Source organism: Aegilops tauschii, chromosome 6 (genome assembly GCF_002575655.3).
Source record: "Aegilops tauschii subsp. strangulata cultivar AL8/78 chromosome 6, Aet v6.0, whole genome shotgun sequence".
Classification (NCBI taxonomy): Eukaryota; Viridiplantae; Streptophyta; class Magnoliopsida; order Poales; family Poaceae; genus Aegilops; species Aegilops tauschii.
In genome coordinates, this window is record NC_053040.3 from 448,743,635 (window position 1) to 448,762,258 (window position 18,624).

General features: G+C 45.8%; 1 long non-coding RNA gene across 1 annotated transcript; it reads left to right on the plus strand.

Moving 5' to 3' along the window:
- Positions 1–1,745: 1,745 nt before the first annotated feature.
- On the plus strand, positions 1,746–5,163 carry LOC120965918 (uncharacterized). Its single transcript, XR_005758893.3, has 2 exons — positions 1,746–2,139; positions 4,869–5,163. It is a non-coding gene; the product is annotated as an uncharacterized lncRNA (long non-coding RNA).
- Positions 5,164–18,624: the final 13,461 nt, after the last annotated feature.

Sequence of the window (18,624 nt, forward strand, 5' to 3'; positions counted from 1 at the left end):
AATTGATATTCCATCCATATTAAGTATACCTCTGTGTACCACAAACATACAGGATACATGGTCTTGGTTCTTAAAGAAAAATGGTTGTTTTTCAGTAAGATCAGCATACAGAATGTTGTTGGACAAGAAATTTAGAAGGGAGGCCTGGATTGATGGAACTGCAGGCTCCTCGAGCAATGAGCGAGACGTGGACTCATGGAAAATGCTATGGAAAACTCTAATGCCGGGTAAGATACGTATATTTCTTTGGAGACTTGCTAAACACTCATTGCCTACAGAAGATGTACATGCTCATAGGAAGATGGTGCCGTCTAGCACCTGCGGTTTGTGTGGTGCAAAGGACTCATGGAGGCACTCTCTGCTCGAGTGTTCGATGTCAAGGTGCATTTTGGGCCTTGGTGGATGGGGAACTGGCAGAACATTTATGTTAAACCACGGAGCCTAGCGCGAAACAATGGCTGTTTTCGATGATCGATACGTTATCCCATGTCGCGTTTGTTCGCCTAGCAGTCACTTTATGGCCTATTTGGTGGGCTCGCCGTAAGGCAATCCACGAGGAAATCTACCAGAGTCCGTCTTCGACACATCAATTCATTAGCAGGTATCTGGCTGACCTTGAGCTATTACCGAAGAGACTGGAGAGAACTATTCGTCCGTCAAGAGGAGTAACACTTCGCCCCAAGGCAACGCCCACTGGTTTCTCAAAGATTCATGTCGATGCTGCAGTTTCCAAACTACATAGTCGGGGTGCAGCTGCTGCTGTTTGTAGGGACAGCTCAGGTAACTATGTTGGTAGCTCTGCGCTAGTAATACATGGAATAACAGACCCGGCAGTCTTGGAGACAATTGCATGTTGAGAAGGTCTGACTCTTGCACAAGATCTTATGCTACAGAATTTGGTGCTAGCTTCTGATTCCAAACAGGTGGTGGATGACATCCAGAAATCGAGCCAAGGAGCTCAAGGAGCAATTATTAGTGAGATTAGACAACGTCTATTATTGTTTAATTGTAATATAACTTTTGAAGACAGATCCGCGAATAAGGATGCAGATAGGTTAGCCAAGTTTTCTCAATCATTAGATCAGGGACGCCACGTCTGGTTTGGCACACCCCATGATCCGTTTTGTATCCCACACCATGTGGACTTTGAGTAATAAAATTTGGCTTAACCCCTCAAAAAAAGTATTAAGCTACAGTAATCCAGTATGTTTATGCTAAGTCACTTTTCCTTGCAATGCTTGATCACTATGGATTCGTATCTCATTTCAAACTCCATCACGGAAATCAATTCAAATTGCAAGTGAAATTTAAAGTTTCACAAACTTATTTGCAAAATGTCCATCATTTAGAAAATATTTCATAACAATTATTTTTTAAGGAAAACAACATCACTTCTTTGCTTAATTTGGCTCTAGCAACTAAAACAGTACCAAATCAGCCTATTTATTCACCTTTCCATTTATGCAAAATTCAAATAGCTCCAAATATTTTCGAAACTTTTTTTGGCAGTGCCAAATATTGCAAATTAAATATTTGGCCAAGTCCCATATTTTATAAATGTCATTTGATGGCTAAATAAAATAAAAAACTCCTGCTATAAAACAAAACAGAAAATAAAATAACATAAAAAGGAAAAGGCCTAACTACTACTGTGCACTTGTAACCCATTGCTACAGTGCACAGTCCAGCCCACCAACCAACCATCCCCTTCTTCTCTGTACGGACTACGGAGGCTTGGCGTGGCAGCCATCCCACGGCGCCATGGCCGGATGGCCACCACGTCGCCTCCCTCGGTCTATAAAGGCGTCCACCGAAACCCTAGCCCCCGTCTCACTCAGTGCCCCCTCGATCCCCATCGCCCCTCCTCTTCTGCTCGAATTCGAGCTCGAACAACTCGCGGTTACCGCTGCCTCGCCATCATCGTCGCGGCCACAGCCGTCTCCGGCGTGCGGCAACACGTCCAGGAGGTCCACCGCGGCTGGATTCGTCCATCTTGGGGACTAGCTCAAGCCAGGATGTCCTCGAGCCGACGCCATCTTCATCTTCTTCGTTCGGCCGCCGCACATCATCGTCGTCTCGCCGTCACCACCGCCTCTCCGGCCAGTCCCCGGCCTCCCCGACCTCGCCATCGCGCTAGCGGTGAGCTCCGCCGTCCATTCCCCCTTTTCCCCTCTTCACCGTCGCCGTAGAGCCGCCGCCCCGCCATGCCCGAGCTCCCTGTGAGCTCGCACTCACCGCGTCCGTGCGTGCCCGTGGTCGCGCTCCCGTGCGCCGCCCACGCCCTGCCCTGCGCCCGGCCGCGCCTCCACGCCCGCCCGCCTGCGCACGGCCTCGCCCCGCTCGCCCCTCGAGTTGCTGCTGCTCTTGCCGCTTCTGCTGCTCCCTGCAGCTGCTTGCTTCTTGCCGCTGTTGCTGCTATTTTGTTGTTGCTCCTCTTGCCGATGTTGCTCCTCTTACCTGCTGTTGCTACTGCTTGCTGCCGCTCCTGCTCCCTGCTAGCGTCGCTGCTGCCCGCTGCCATTTGCTGTTGCTGTTGTGGCCAGCTGGCTCTCTGGATGAGGCCGGCCCTTCGTTAGTTAGGGGCTAATTCCCTTTAAGCTAAACCCCCTCCTAATTAGTCTAATTTCCCTATGACATGTGGCCCCACCTCTAATTAACCAATTAAAAGAAAATGTTAAATCTGTGTCCTGGGCCCCATTGAATAATAATAGTTAACCAGTCAAATGTTGACTGGGTCAACTGGGCCCTCTGGACCCACCTATCATCCACTGTGCCTAGCCCAGAGTGTGTAGCCATAGCATTTTACTGTTATAATTCGAAATTTAAATAAATTCCAGAAATTTTAGAAAATCATTAAAACTTGAAAAATCATATAAAATAAACCATAACTCAGATGGAAATAATATATATATATATATATATATATATATATATAATGATCAAGAAAATAAGACAAATCCGAAAATGTCATCCACATAACTGCCACATGCCTCTAACACTGCAAACATGGAACCTTTCCCCTCCGGATCGTTAGACAAATAAATGCCTAAAGCCAGGAAAATATTTCCGGATATCTTTCCGCTCCGTCTATAACACTTAGCACTGCACTAGGTCACCCCTAGCATAGCATATCACATTGTCATGCATTGTGCTACATCTGTGTGCTTTATATTCTCCCCCCTCTTCTTCTCTGGAAGACCGCGAGACTGACGCTGACGCCGCTGTGTACGACTACGCTCCTGACGACCAGCCCCTTTCAGCAGAGCTTCCGGTCAAGCAAAACCCCCTTGATCATTCCATGTCGCCCATTCTTTCTCTCTCATGCTTGCATTTGATTTTACTACTGCTATTCGATAGCTCGTATTCTGATGCATAGCCTAATTTTGTAACCTGCTTTGATAATTCACCTATTGTCCTATATGCTTAGTATAGGCTGGTTAGTGATCCATCAGTAGCCCCACACCCTTGTCCTTCTTGCCATGCTTTACTACCGGGTGTCTCGATCGATGTGATCGATGTACGCAGACCGAACACACCACCAGCACCCCCCTTAGTTGTACGACTCTGCAGAGCTACTATCGAGTGCCGAGGGTGATGCCTCCTTTCTCACTTCCGATGATATCTCTGTAGTGTAGCACCTCAGTTGTGGTTTATCGAGGGTGATTCTTCACTCACCACTCCCGAGGATGACTCTGTTGTGCAACACCTCAAGCGTGAACCCATTGAGGGTGATTCCTCCGAGTTCACCTTGACATTTTACATCGAATGAGAACTAATGAGGATGATTCCTCAGATTCCCTTGATGTTATGGACACACTATTACTTTGAATATTACTACCGTCCTGTGTAGAAGTCGGGTCGACCCCAAGGGTACCCGCGAGAGTTATTGCAGTCCTCTAATGAAGACGGGTTGCCCCTAATGGTACCCACGAGAGTTAATGACGCCGCATGACCTGGCAGGCAGAGACCGCCCTAGGAGAAGGATGGGCCTGGCCCTTGTTGTAAGTCTGCGAGACGGGGCGACAGGATCACTGGTCGTCGCCGCGAGCTCCCAATACACTAACGGTTTGGATATGTGATCTGAGTAGGCCTCTGGCCATTTCGCACTAACCACCACGCGGGAATAAGTATGGGCACTCGACGTCGTACTATTCTTTCGAAATCTCACAGATATCAGCAGTTGAGTGGCGCGCGCCCGGGTGGACGGTAACTGCCTGCGCTTGTATAAGGAGGTCGGTCTGGTCCGGACCGCGTACGCAACACGTAGGAGTGCTTAGAACGATTGGCCCTTGACCCCTTCGCGCTTAGGATGTAGACTGGCGTGCTGACCTCTTTGTTGAGCCTAGGTAGGAGCACGGTGTGTCGATTAGCCGAGGCTGGGCATGACCAGGAAAAGTGTGTCCGGGCGAAGTTAATCGAGCGTTTTTGGTAAGCTGGTGCACCCCTGCAGGGAAGTAATCTATTCGAATAGTTGTGTCCATAGTAACGGACGCTCGGAGTTGTATCCCGATCTACTACAACTAGAACTGGATACTTGTGATGCTAAACTGATATGATAGCTCCGGGATCATTTTCTCACAAGGAGTCGAGGAAGGATCTCTGGGCATGGCTAATATATACTTGTTACTATATGTTATGTTACTCTACTCTCTTCTGTTGCTGCAAGACTCTGCAAGATGCTAGTCTTCAATAGGCTAGGCCTTACCCCTCTATTCTAACATTCTACAGTATAGTCCACACATACAACCCCTTCCATTCATGCTGATGCATACTTAGTTTATATCTGATATAAGTTTTGCGAGTACTTTGGACGAGTACTCACGATTGCTTTGCTACCTTTTTTCCCTTTACCGGATTGCTGCGATCAGATGACGGAGCCCAGGAGCCAGCTGATCCCGTCGATGACTACTACTACACCGACGGAGCCTAGTACTACATGGAGACAGACGACCAGGAGTAGTTAGGAGGCCCCAGGCAGGAGGCCTGCGCCTTTTTGATCTAGTTGTCGTTGTTTTGCTAGCCTTCTTAAGGCAAACTTGTTTAATTATATTTGTACTCAGATATTGATGCTTTCGCTGACTTATGTATCCGGGTCCTCGTGACCCTTGGTTTGTAATATAACTCCCTTATGTTTGAATTTCTGTCTAGAGTTGTGTTGTGATATCTTCCCGTGAGTCTCTGACCTTGATCGTGCGCATGTGCGTGTATGATTAGTGCACGGTCGAGGCAGGGGCATCACACATACGTGTTTGGACATGTTTTTGTCTCTTTTCATGATTTTCATATTTTGCCTATTTTTTCTTTTTTTCCCAAAAGAAAATCTTTTTCTCTCTCTCATGAATCACACCATGTGAAAAAGCATATATGTGCTTCTCGAAAAGAGAAAAGGCACACAATGTGCTTTTTGGTTTTTTTGTTCCCACTTTTTTTGGTTTTCATTTTTTCAAAGAAAGTTTGCCCATGCCTATTAACATGGGATCTAGTTTCGAAGCTTGACGCAAGAAACACAACGGTGAAAACGGTTCATGATCCGGATCCACGATTCAAAAGATAAAACATTATGAAAAAACGAATGTATAAAAAAATCCAAGGTTATGGCAATTGTCGCACATGCAATGTCACTTTCACCACTATAGGAGATGAGAGTGGTCTTTACAAAGAATACCCTTAATTAGTTTGTGACAACCTGGATTTTGCCTTCTCTCTTTTTACCGGACTTGCCTTCTCTCTCTTTCCGGACTTGATTTTCATCGTGGTTTTTGCCCTGATTTGATTTGGATTTTTGGATCAATTCAAATGGACTTGTCACTTGGGCATATCCTTGGCTTTCACCCAAGTGACCTATCTACCTTATTCCTCCCAAAAATTCCCAATATAATAAAATGAATATTTTTCCTAAAAGGAAAATATTCATTTTTCTCTCTTAAGCTCATTTCAGAACTTTGTGCTCCAAAGCAACCTCAATTTTTCTTGCTCAGAAAAATCTAAGATAATTCCTAAATATTCTTAGGACAATGGCACATATTCCCATGCAAAAATATTGCATCACTTTTTGTAATATTTTTTCTGTAGAAAATCTTTTCACTTCTGGACCAGAAATGCACTTTGTACAGCAAGTGCATTTTTCCTTGAGCTTTTGGCCTTGAGATTTCTTGAGCTTAAAGACCTTCCTAAGAAACCCTAAACCCCAGGAGATTATCCCTAATGGCCTTCTAGAAGGTGGCAAACTTGGCGACCAAGTTTTTGACCAGAAACTTGCCAGCTTGGTAGAGTCGCGTCTGGTCGTCCTGGGTATGATCCATCACCTCTCCTAGACGTAGCACTGCACGGTCAAGCTTGTAGACAAGGTTTGGCCGCTCCTGGCCGTCGTTTTGGCCATGCCAGCTTGGTGACCGTGCGAGGACACGGCGCCTGGCAGCGTCTCGACGTGCTCTAGCTGGCGCTTTGCGTTCTGTTTCGCGCGTGTGAATGCAAGCGCTCGCCTCCGACTGCCGCAACGTGCCACAACCCTCGACCCATCACCCATGACCCCTCCCTGGCGCTCGCCGACGCCGGAGCCACCGCAGCAAGCCTGGTCAAGTCGCGGCCAAAACGGCACAGTGCGCGCGTGTGCTTGTCCCCATCTCAAACCGCCTCCTGTGCTCGTCCGCGAGCGTGGGCAAGCGCCGGCGTTGACGCTGCACCCTGTCCCCTCACGTTGGAGCCTCTCGTCGACGTTCGCCGCGTGTCCAAAGCGCTCCGGCGGCGACACGTCCCCCCTGCTCCGGCTATATAAAGCCACCCCGCCTCCCTCGCTAGCCACGCACCACTCCACACCACCTCCACGAACACGTAGATGAGCAGAAGCCCGGTCGGGCAGGCCTCTGGCCGTCGCCCCGACCCGAGGACTCCAGTGATCCCCGCAAGCCAGCTGCCGCCTCCAGGGCCTCTCGAGCTCAAGCAGCTACTTGGGCAGGGCCTTGGTGGTTTGCTGGAGCTGCCTGGACCCCGCCAAGCCCTCGGAGCTGCCTCTAGCCACCGACTTCCACCTCTCCGGCGAACCCCGTTCGCCACCGAAGCTTGCGAGCTTGACTGCGACCAGCTCCGTCCACCTTTCGCCAAGCCACGGGTACGGGCAGGTGCGCCGCGAGCCCCGCTTCCGATCTATCCCTCTAGCCTAGCCCCAAACCCCCTCGTCGCCGGCATGAGCTCTGGCGAAGCACCGCCTCCCCTCTGATCTCGATCCCCTTGCCTCTCTCCTGACTGGTGGGGCCCAGTGTCAGCCTCACCACTCGCGCCTGAAGCGGTACGAGTGGAGGCGCACTCCCACTTTACGCCTTCGACGTCACCCCCAAGGATTTTCTATTTATTCAAATTTATTTCATAAATTTGACTAAACTTTGACCAGCCACCATTTCTAAACCATAAGTCCAAATGAATTGATTCTTTTTGCATTGTCTTTGTTACAGAAAGCTCTAGCATCACACCAAAAGGTGGATTTTTCCTTGCTGTCTAGAATTTCTGGTGATTTTCAGAATGTGTTTTGACATTTATTTTTGTGTTTTAAAATATTTTCAAAAGGAGGATCTTGCCTTGAAGCTAACCAGGAGGAGTGTGACCCTTCTCTGCACTAAGGCAAGCCACAACATCATTTGATGGTGTTATTTCAATATGTATGATTTTCTACTTGAATATGAGTCTTTATTTGCATTTAAAATTTGATAAATTAATATGGTTAATTGCTAGTTGTTTCATGATGCTTGATATGCTTGTTTTAGCTTCTGGTTGAGTTCATAGAATTGTTTGGCTAAGTAGAGTAAGATTTTGCACTAGATATTTTGTTATGGAAAGTTATGGTATCTATTTTTTTGCTAGTAATAGTTTTCAACTAAATGATGAACTAATAAAAATGTTGTTTGTAGATAAAAATGAGTTATAACCAGAGAAGTTTCTGATCTTAGTATTGCAAGATAGTTATGTTGCTTGTTTTGATCCATGCTTAAGAGTTGCTTGCTCTGTGTGACGAGTAGTTGCATGATTTCCGGTATGATGCCATGTTAGTAATAAAAAGTTTTTCTGAAAGTTAATACTTGATTAAGTTCAACCTGAATATGATGTTGATCACATCATGGTGCCACTGAATCGGGTTTTTAATTCAGTGCGACCACATTTACCTAATGGGAAGGTCTTGATTCGGTCCTTTGTCGTGGCTCTCAGCGGTGCCTCCCGCGAGGGAAGGTTATGGGCGTGCATACCCTGGCCCGGTAGGCAGACATAACCTTGTGTGCTCATTTTGTTTTTATGGTACCTTGTCCCCGTTTGGGACCGTTTTGCCACGACGGTGGCCGTTGGTGTCTTTGGTAAACACGGGGCCACCCAAGACCTAGCCCTGAGAGGGAGATGGTCGGAGTGGCCGGGGAGAGTGCATGGCAAAGGGAGGGTTTCATCAGAATACTTTGGTCCACCCGAATGGGAGTACGAGGCCAGGTATTTCGTAGTGTGGGCAAAGTGCGCTACCTCTGCAGAGTGTATTTAATCTATCAATAGCCGCGCCCTCGGTTATGGGCAAGACTCGGGAGTAAGTCACACCATGGATCAATTTTTATAATTAATCTTGCAAACTAGTAATTGTTGTGATGCATTGTTTCGTGGTGAACACACTCGAGGTGTTCATGAGTGATTGGTTTCAGGTGTGACCCCGGTGTGGTCACCGTTTGGTTACGAGGTAACCGTCTGGTAAGCGAGTCCGTGTGACTCGGTGCGCTGTTTGGTTGCTTTGCATAGCTTTGCATTTGTAGTAATTTCTTGCATTAATTTAACTTGATTAATTATCATGATACTGTCTGTCATCATGCTTATGTTTGTTGTGAGCTTGCAAGTACATTCAATGTACTGACCTGGCGTGTCATGCCAGCTTTCAGGCAAGTTGATTTGCATCGGAGCGCATCTCGTGTCTAGGCCGTGTCCACGTCGGTGTCCCTGTGCCATGGAGTTCCGCTACGTCGTTCTTCCGCTGCCGCGTAGTTTCGTGTGATCGAGGCCCCAGCCATGTTCATTAAATAATGTACATACTGTCTAGCAGCACCGTGTGTGCCGCTTGGCCTCGAATCTCGATGTAATATCAGACCTTTGTACCACGCTAGTATCAATAAAGCGGTTATTTCTGTACCATGTTGTTGTGTATTGCCAGAAGACTCGATCTCTGGGCTGGCAATGCAGGGTAAACCGGTTGCTCTGAGCCGGGGTGCCACAACGCCTGGTATCAGAGCTGCGCTGATTGTAGGACACGCTAGACCGGTAGTGCGTTAGTAAAACGGTGGGTAGTTTCGTTTGAGTGCCGGTAGACATAGGAATTGGTTGTTGCATTGCATGCATAACTTATTGTTGTTATTACTAACCGTATGGTTTGTGAGTGTAGATGGCACCAGTACCGATCTTGTACCATCCTGAGCCAGCTCCGTGCACATCACCGCACCTGCTTCAGAACGTGTGGCGACGACTCTATCCAGAGGGTGCTGATCCAGAGTATCGGGTGTATTGCGAGCATCTGGCCGGTGCATTGTATGAGTATTATGCTGAGGTCACTCTACACCACAGTTCCCCATCCGGCGCTTACACTCATTCGTCTAAGGGTGGTCTTGCTTCTACGTCATCTCAGGCGGTCCAGTTTGCTGCTATCGAGGCTCTTGTAGACTTGCGCTACAATGAGGTTCGCATGCACACCCACCCTGGACTTTTCTTCTACCCATCTCTGCACGAGAATGGGCATATCCGCTTTCCTTTGATTAATCCGGCGTGCGATCGTCCCACTAGCCACCTTGCATGCTACATCACCGCTATCCATCTCCTTAACCACAAGTTAGCTCGGGAGCTCTCACGCGCTCGCGCCGCTCTCGCTGCTGCTCGTATAAGGAACCCTCTTCCCGCTGTCATCTACACTTCTGCTCCTCCCACCTCTGTTCCTACGATGACCTCGCAGGGTACCGTTAACCCTTTGACGGTGAACCCTCGCAGCGCTCCTGCTGCATGGTCTTCTCTTGTCGCTACTCCTGCCACTCCTATGCTTAGATCCCATCCCCCGCCTGCCCCTGAGGGAGAGCCCTCAAGGCAGCGCCAGCGCACCTCTCTTCCCCCGGAGGTCTCTACTATCAGTTCAGGATCTGGGTCCGGCTCAGGAGACGAGCCTGCAGCAGCACCATCCGAGCAGTAGATCGTTAGAGTATCGTGGTAGTCATGAGCATGATGTATGGCTGTAATCGCACTTGTCATGATGCGTAGTTTCATGTACGAGGGTAGTAGACCCATTGCGATGTTTATTTTCATGTTGGACTCTTTTTTGACTTGGTTTTATTCGTTGCTTTCTTCTGGGATTTGTCATTGGTTTTTCCCCCATTTTGGAATTTTCTCATCATGGTTGCTATGTATTGGGAAAACGAAAAATAGGATGCCGCGTGGAGGCAGCAGCAGTCAAGCTGGTGAGGATGTCCCTGTCCGTCGTTCCGCAAGACAGGCAGGACATTCCCCTGAACCATTCCAGCCATCTCTGCCTCCACCGCCACAACCGCCTTCCACCGAGCAAATCCTGCGAATGTTTGAAGAAAGAAGGAGCAACGATCTGCTGGAAATACTGAAAAGTATACAAGTTATGGTTGGGCAGAATGGAAACCAGAATGGCTATCATTCCAAGCTATCAGATTTTCAGTGAACCAAGCCTCCCAGTTTCAGCCATGCTACTGATCCTTTGGACGCCGACGACTGGCTAAGGACTATTGAAAGAAAACTAGAAATTGCTCGCACAGATGACGGAGACAAGGTTCCCTTCGCAACGCATTATCTCGAAGGAGCTGCCGCTATATGGTGGGATAATGCCAAAGCAATATGGCCTGCCGACGAGGAAATTACTTGGACAAAATTCAAGGATCATTTCCGCAAATATCATATTCCCACCAGAGTCATGAAGCTCAAGCAACGGGGATTTCTCGCTCTCACTCAAGGCAGCATGACCGTCGTCGAGTATCTGAATAAATTCAACCATCTGGCCCGCTATTCTCTCCATGATGTGGCCACAGAAGAGTGGAAGATCGACCGATTCCTTGGAGGCCTACATCAACATCTCCGGTGCACTCTCAGTATGTTTGATTTCCCGGACTTCCTGACTCTGGTGAACAAGGCCCTCATCGCCGAGAGGGAACACAAGCTCCTGCACGACAACAAGCCAGCTGCTAATGAGCACAAGCGCAAATTCGAGCCCAAGAAGGATATGCAACCAGTGCAAAAGGCTCGTACATGGCAACAGACTCAGGTGGAGTACAAACCCAATTGGCAGCAGAACGTCAACAAGACTGCTACACAAGTCAAGAATGTCGTGACCAGCCCGGTGCGCGATGATTGCCAGCGCAACAATTCGTGCTTCAGCTGTGGTCAAACCGGACACTACGCCCGACAATGTCCCAAGAACACCAAGCACGTCGCCCCATTTCGGCCGCAAGTCAACTACATGGAGCAGTATTCCGCCCCCGATATAATCCAAGGGCAAGTTCATCACATCTCCGCAGACGAAGCCCAAGAGGACCCGGAAGTCGTCATTGGTATGTTTCTCGTTAACGACATACCCGCCGTAATGTTATTTGACTCTGGGGCTTCCCACTCTTTTATTTCGTGGAGTTTTGCTTCCCAAAACAATTTTTCTTGCTCGCTTTTGGGAAAACACATGCTGGTACAATCCCCGGGATCCCTCCTCAGAAGCAATCTCGTTTGCCGAAATTTGGAGATTGACATCAAGGGCGTCAAGTTTTGAACATCGTTGATAATCATCGATTGCAACAAATTGGATGTCATTCTGGGCATGAATTGGTTAACCCAATACCAAGTCTGCATCAGCTGTGCGACCAGAGAAGTTACCGTGAAAAATATGGAAGGTCGCACTACCAGTTTTTATGCCCGCAAGCGCATCCCCACGAAGGATATGGTTTTCGCAGCCGTGACAGAAGAGGTGGAATTAATCCCAGTGGTCAGTGAGTATCCAGATGTATTTCCTGAAGAATTGCCCGGCATGCCACCAGACCGGGAATTGGAGTTCGCTATTGACCTAGTGCCTGGAACCACCCCGATACATAAGAAATATTATCAGATGCCCTCCTCAGAATTGGTGGAATTGAAGAAACAACTGGATGAGATGCTGCAAAAAGGATACATTCGTCCAAGCTCTTCCCCGTGGGGATCACCAGCAATCTTCGTGGACAAAAAGGATGGCAGTCTACGAATGTGTGTAGACTACCGACAGCGGAATGACGTCACCATTAAAAACAAGTATCCACTGCCGAGGATTGACAATCTATTTGATCAACTCAGTGGGGCCAAAGTATTCTAAAAGATTGATTTGAGGACGGGATATCATCAACTCAAGATTAAGAAGGAAGATATTCCTAAGACCGCGTTCACCACTCGGTACGGTCTTTACGAATACACTGTTATGTCCTTCGTGTTGGGGAACGTAGTAATTTCAAAAAATTTCCTACGCACACGCAAGATCATGGTGATGCATAGCAACGAGAGGGGAGAGTGTTGTCCACGTACCCTCGTAGACCGACAACGGAAGCGTTATCACAACGCGGTTGATGTAGTCGTACGTCTTCACGATCCGACCGATCAAGTACCGAACGTACGGCACCTCCGAGTTCTACACACGTTCAGCTCGATGACGTCCCTCGAACTCCGATCCAGCCGAGTGTTGAGGGAGAGTTTCGTCAGCACGACGGCGTGGTGACGATGATGATGTTCCACCGACGCAGGGCTTCGCCTAAGCTCCACAACGGTATTATCGAGGTGTAATATGGTGGAGGGGGGCACCGCACACGGCTAAGAGATCTCAAGGATCAATTGTTGTGTCTCTGGGGGTGCCCCCTGCCCCCGTATATAAAGGAGCAAGGGGGAGAGGGCCGGCCAAGGGGAGGAGGCGCGCCATAGGGGGGAGTCCTACTCCCGGTGGGAGTAGGACTCCTCCTTTCCTTGTGGGAGTAGGAGAAGGGAAGGGGAAAGGAGAAAGAAAGAAGGGTGCGCCCCCCTTCCCTAGTCCAATTCGGACCAGACCAAGGGGAGGGGTGCGGCCACCCTTGAGGCCCTTTTTCTTCTTTCCCGTATGGCCCAATAAGGCCCAATACGTATTCCCGTAACTCTCCGGTACTCCGAAAAATACCCGAATCACTCGGAACCTTTCCGAAGTCCGAATATAGTCGTCCAATATATCGATCTTTACGTCTCGGCCATTTCGAGACTCCTCGTCATGTCCCCGATCTCATCTGGGACTCCGAACTCCTTTGGTACATCAAAACTCAATAAAACTGTCATCGTAACGTTAAGCGTGCGGACCCTACGGGTTCGAGAACTATGTAGACATGACCGAGACACATCTCCGGTCAATAACCAATAGCGGGACCTGGATGCCCATATTGGCTCCCACATATTCTACAAAGATCTTTATCGGTCAGACCGCATAACAACATACGTTGTTCCCTTTGTCACCGGTATGTTACTTGCCCGAGATTTGATCGTCGGTATCTCGATACCTAGTTTAATCTCGTTACCGGCAAGTCTCTTTACTCGTTCCGTAACACATCATCCCGCAACTAACTCATTAGTCACAATGCTTGCAAGGCTTATAGTGATGTGCATTACCGAGTGGGCCCAGAGATACCTCTCCGACAATTGGAGTGACAAATCCTAATCTCGAAATACGCCAACCCAACAAGTACCTTTGGAGACACCTGTAGAGCACCTTTATAATCACCCATTTACGTTGTGACGTTTGGTAGCACACAAAGTGTTACTCCGGTAAACGGGAGTTGCATAATCTCATAGTCATAGGAACATGTATAAGTCATGAAGAAAGCAATAGCAACATACTAAACGATCGAGTGCTAAGCTAACGGAATGGGTCAAGTCAATCACGTCATTCTCCTAATGAGGTGATCCCGTTAATCAAATGACAACTCATGTCTATGGCTAGGAAACATAACCATCTTTGATTAACGAGCTAGTCAAGTAGAGCCATACTAGTGACACTCTGTTTGTCTATGTATTCACACATGTATTATGTTTCCGGTTAATACAATTCTAGCATGAATAATAAACATTTATCATGATATAAGGAAATAAATAATAACTTTATTATTGCCTCTAGGGCATATTTCCTTCAGTCTCCCACTTGCACTAGAGTCAATAATCTAGTTCACATCGCCATGTGATTTAACATGAATAGTTCACATCACCATGTGATTAACACCCATAGTTCACATCTTTATGTGACCATCACCCAAAGGGTTTACTAGAGTCAGTAATCTAGTTCACATCGCTATGTGATTAACACCCAAAGAGTACTAAGGTGTGATCATGTTTGCTTGTGAGATAATTTTAGTCAACGGGTCTGTCACATTCAGATCCGTAAGTATTTTGCAAATTTCTATGTCTACAATGCTCTGCATGGAGCTACTCTAGCTAATTTCTCCCACTTTCAATATGTATCTAGACCTAGACTTAGAGTCATCTAGATTAGTGTCAAAACTTGCATCGACGTAACCTTTTACGACGAGCCTTTTGTCACTTCCATAATCGAGAAACATATCCTTATTCCAGTAAGGATAATTTTGACCGCTGTCCTGTGATCTACTCCTAGATCACTATTGTACTCCCTTGCCTAAATCAGTGTAGGGTATATAATAGATCTGGTACACAGCATGGCATACTTTATAGAACCTATGGCCGAGGCATAGGGAATGACTTTCATTCTTTTTCTATCTTCTGCCGTGGTCGGGTTTTGAGTCTTACTCAATTTCACACCTTGTAACACAGGCAAGAAACTCTTTCTTTGACTGTTCTATTTTGAACCACTTCAAAATCTTGTTAAGGTATGTACTCATTGAAAAAAAACTTATCAAGCGTCTTGATCTATCTCTATAGATCTTGATGCTCAATATGTAAGCAGCTTCACCGAGGTCTTTCTTTGAAAAACTCCTTTATGCTTTGCAGAATAATTCTACATTATTTCCGATCAACAATATGTCACTTACATATACTTATCAGAAATGTTGTAGTGCTCCCACTCACTTTCTTGTAAATACAGGCTTCACCGCAAGTCTGTATAAAACTATATCCTTTGATCAACTTATCAAAGCATATATTCCTACTCCGAGATGCTTGCACCAGTCCATAGATGGATCGCTGGAGCTTGCAGATTTTGTTAGCACCTTTAGGATTGACAAAACCTTCTGGTTGCATCATATACAACTCTTCTTTAATAAATCCATTAAGGAATGTAGTTTTGTTTATCCATTTGCCAGATTTCATAAAATGCGGCAATTACTAACATGATTCAGACAGAGTTTAAGCATAGATACGAGTGAGAAACTCTCATCGTAGTCAACATCTTGAACTTGTCGAAAACCTTTTTGCGACAATTCTAGCTTTGTAGATAGTGACACTACTATCAGCATCTGTCTTCCTCTTGAAGATCCATTTAATCTCAATGGTTCGCCGATCATTGGGCAAGTCAATCAAAGTCCATACTTTGTTCTTCATACATGGATCTCATCTCAGATTTCAGGGCCTCAAGCCATTTTGCGGAATCTGGGCTCACCATCGCTTCTTCATAGTTCGTAGGTTCGTCATGGTCTAGTAACATAACATCCAGAACAGGATTACCGTACCACTCTGGTGCGAATCTTACTCTGGTTTACCTACGAGGTTTGGTAGTAACTTGATCTGAAGTTACATGATCATCATCATTAACTTCCTCACTAATTGGTGTAGGAGTCACAGGAACAGATTTCTGTGATGAACTACTTTCCAATAAGGGAGCAGGTACAGTTACCTCATCAAGTTCTACTTTCCTCCCACTCACTTCTTTCGAGAGAAACTCCTTCTCTAGAAAGGATCCATACTAAGCAACGAATGTCTTGCCTTCGGATCTGTGATAAAAGGTGTACCCAACTGTCTCCTTTGGGTATCCTATGAAGACACATTTCTCCGATTTGGGTTTGAGCTTATCAGGATGAAACTTTTTCACATAAGCATCGCAACCCCAAAATTTTAAGAAACGACAACTTTGGTTTCTTGCTAAACCTCAGTTCATAAGGCGTCGTCTCAACGGATTTTGATGGTACCCTTTAACGTGAATGTAGCTGTCTCTAATGCATAACCCCAAAACGATAGTGGTAAATTGGTAAGAGACATCATAGATTGCACTATATCCAATAAAGTACGGTTATGACGTTCGGACACACCATTATGCTATGGTGTTCCAGGTGGCGCGAGTAGTGAAACTATTTCACATTGTTTTAACTGAAGGCCAAACTCGTAACTCAAATACTCTTCTCTACGATCAGATCGTAGAAACTTTATTTTTCTTGTTACAATGATTTTCCACTTCACTCTGAAATTATATGAACTTTTCAAATGTTTCAGACTTTTGTTTCATTAAGTAGATATACCCATATCTGCTCAAATCATCTGTGAAGATCAGAAAATAATGATACCTGCTACGAGCCTCAATATTCATCGGACCACATACATCTGTATGTATGATTTCTAACAAATCTGTTGCTCTCTCCATAGTTCCGGAGAACGGCGTTTTAGTCATCTTGCCCATGAGGCACGGTTCGCAAGCATCAAGTGATTCATAATCAAGTGATTCCAAAATCCCATCAGTATGGAGTTTCTTCATGCGCTTTACACCAATATGATCTAAACGGCAGTGCCACAAATAAGTTGCACTATCATTATTAACTTTGCATCTTTTGGCTTCAATATTATGAATATGTGTATCACTACGATCGAGATCCAACAAACCATTTTTGTTGGTGTGTATGACCATAAAAGGTTTTTATTCATGTAAACAGAACAACAATTGTTCTCTAACTTAAATGAATAACCGTATTGCAATAAACATGATCAAATCATATTCATGCTCAACGCAAACACCAAATAACACTTATTTAGTTTCAACACTAATCCCGAAAGTATAGGGAGTGTGCGATGATGATCATATAAATCTTGGAACTACTTCCAACACACATCGTCACCTTGCCTTTTACTAGTCTCTGTTTATTCTGCAACTCCCGTTTTCGAGTTACTACTCTTTAGCAACTGAACCAGTATGAATTACCGAGGGGTTGCTATAAACGCTAGTAAAGTACACATCAATAATCTGTATATCAAATATACCTTTGTTCATTTTTACTAGTCTCTGTTTATTCTGCAACTCCCGTTTTGAGTTACTACTATTAGCAACTGAACCAGTATCAATTACCGAGGGGTTGCTATAAACACTAGTAAAGTACACATCAATAATCTGTATATCAAATATACCTTTGTTCACTTTGCCATCCTTCTTATCCACCAAATAGTTGGGGTAGTTCCGCTTCCAGTGACCAGTCCCTTTGCAGTAGAAGCACTTAGTCTCAGGCTTAGGTACAGACTTGGGCTTCTTCACTTGAGTAGCAACTTGTTTGCCGTTCTTTTTGAAGTTCCCCTTCTTCCCTTTGCCCTTTTCTTGAAACTAGTGGTCTCGTCAACCATCAACACTTGAAGTGGTCTCGTCAACCATCAACACTTGATGTTTTTCTTGATTTCTACCTTCGTCGATTTCAGCATCACGAAGAGCTCGGGAATTACTTTCGTCATCCCTTGCATACTATAGTTCATCACGAAGTTCTACTAACTTGGTGATGGTGACTAGAGAATTCTGTCAATCACTATTTTATCTGGAAGATAAACTCCCACTTGATTCAAGCGATTGTAGTACCCAGACAATCTGAGCACATGCTCACTAGTTGAGCGATTCTCCTCCATCTTTTAGCTATAGAACTTGTTGGAGACTTCATATCTCTCAACTCGGGTATTTGCTTGAAATATTAACTTCAACTCCTGGAACATCTCATATGGTCCATGACGTTCAAAACGTCTTTGAAGTCCCGATTCTAAGCCGTTAAGCATAGTGCACTAAACTATCAAGTAGTCATCATATTGAGCTAGCCAAACGTTCATAATGTCCGCATCTGCTCCTGCAAAAGGTCTGTCACCTAGCGGTGCATTAAGGACATAATTTTTCTGTGCAGCAATGAGGATAATCCTCAGATCATGGATCCAATCCGCATCTTTGCTACTAACATCTTTCAACATAATTTTTCTCTAGGAACATATAAAAAATAAACACAGGGAAGCAACAACGCGAGCTATTGATCTACAACATAATTTGCAAAATACTATCAGGACTAAGTTCATGATAAATTTAAGTTCAATTAATCATATTACTTAAGAACTCCCACTTCGACAGACATCCCTCTAATCCTCTAAGTGATCACGTGATCCATATCAACTAAACCATGTCCGATCATCACGTGAGATGGAGTAGTTTCAATGGTGAACATCACTATGTTGATCATATCTACTATATGATTCACGCTCGACCTTTCGGTCTCCGTGTTCCGAGGCCATATCTGTTATATGCTAGGCTCGTCAAGTTTAACCTGAGTATTCCGCGTGTGCAACTGTTTTGCACCCGTTGTATTTGAATGTAGAGCCTATCACACCCGATCATCACGTGGTGTCTCAGCACGAAGAACTTTCGCAATGGTGCATACTCAGGGAGAA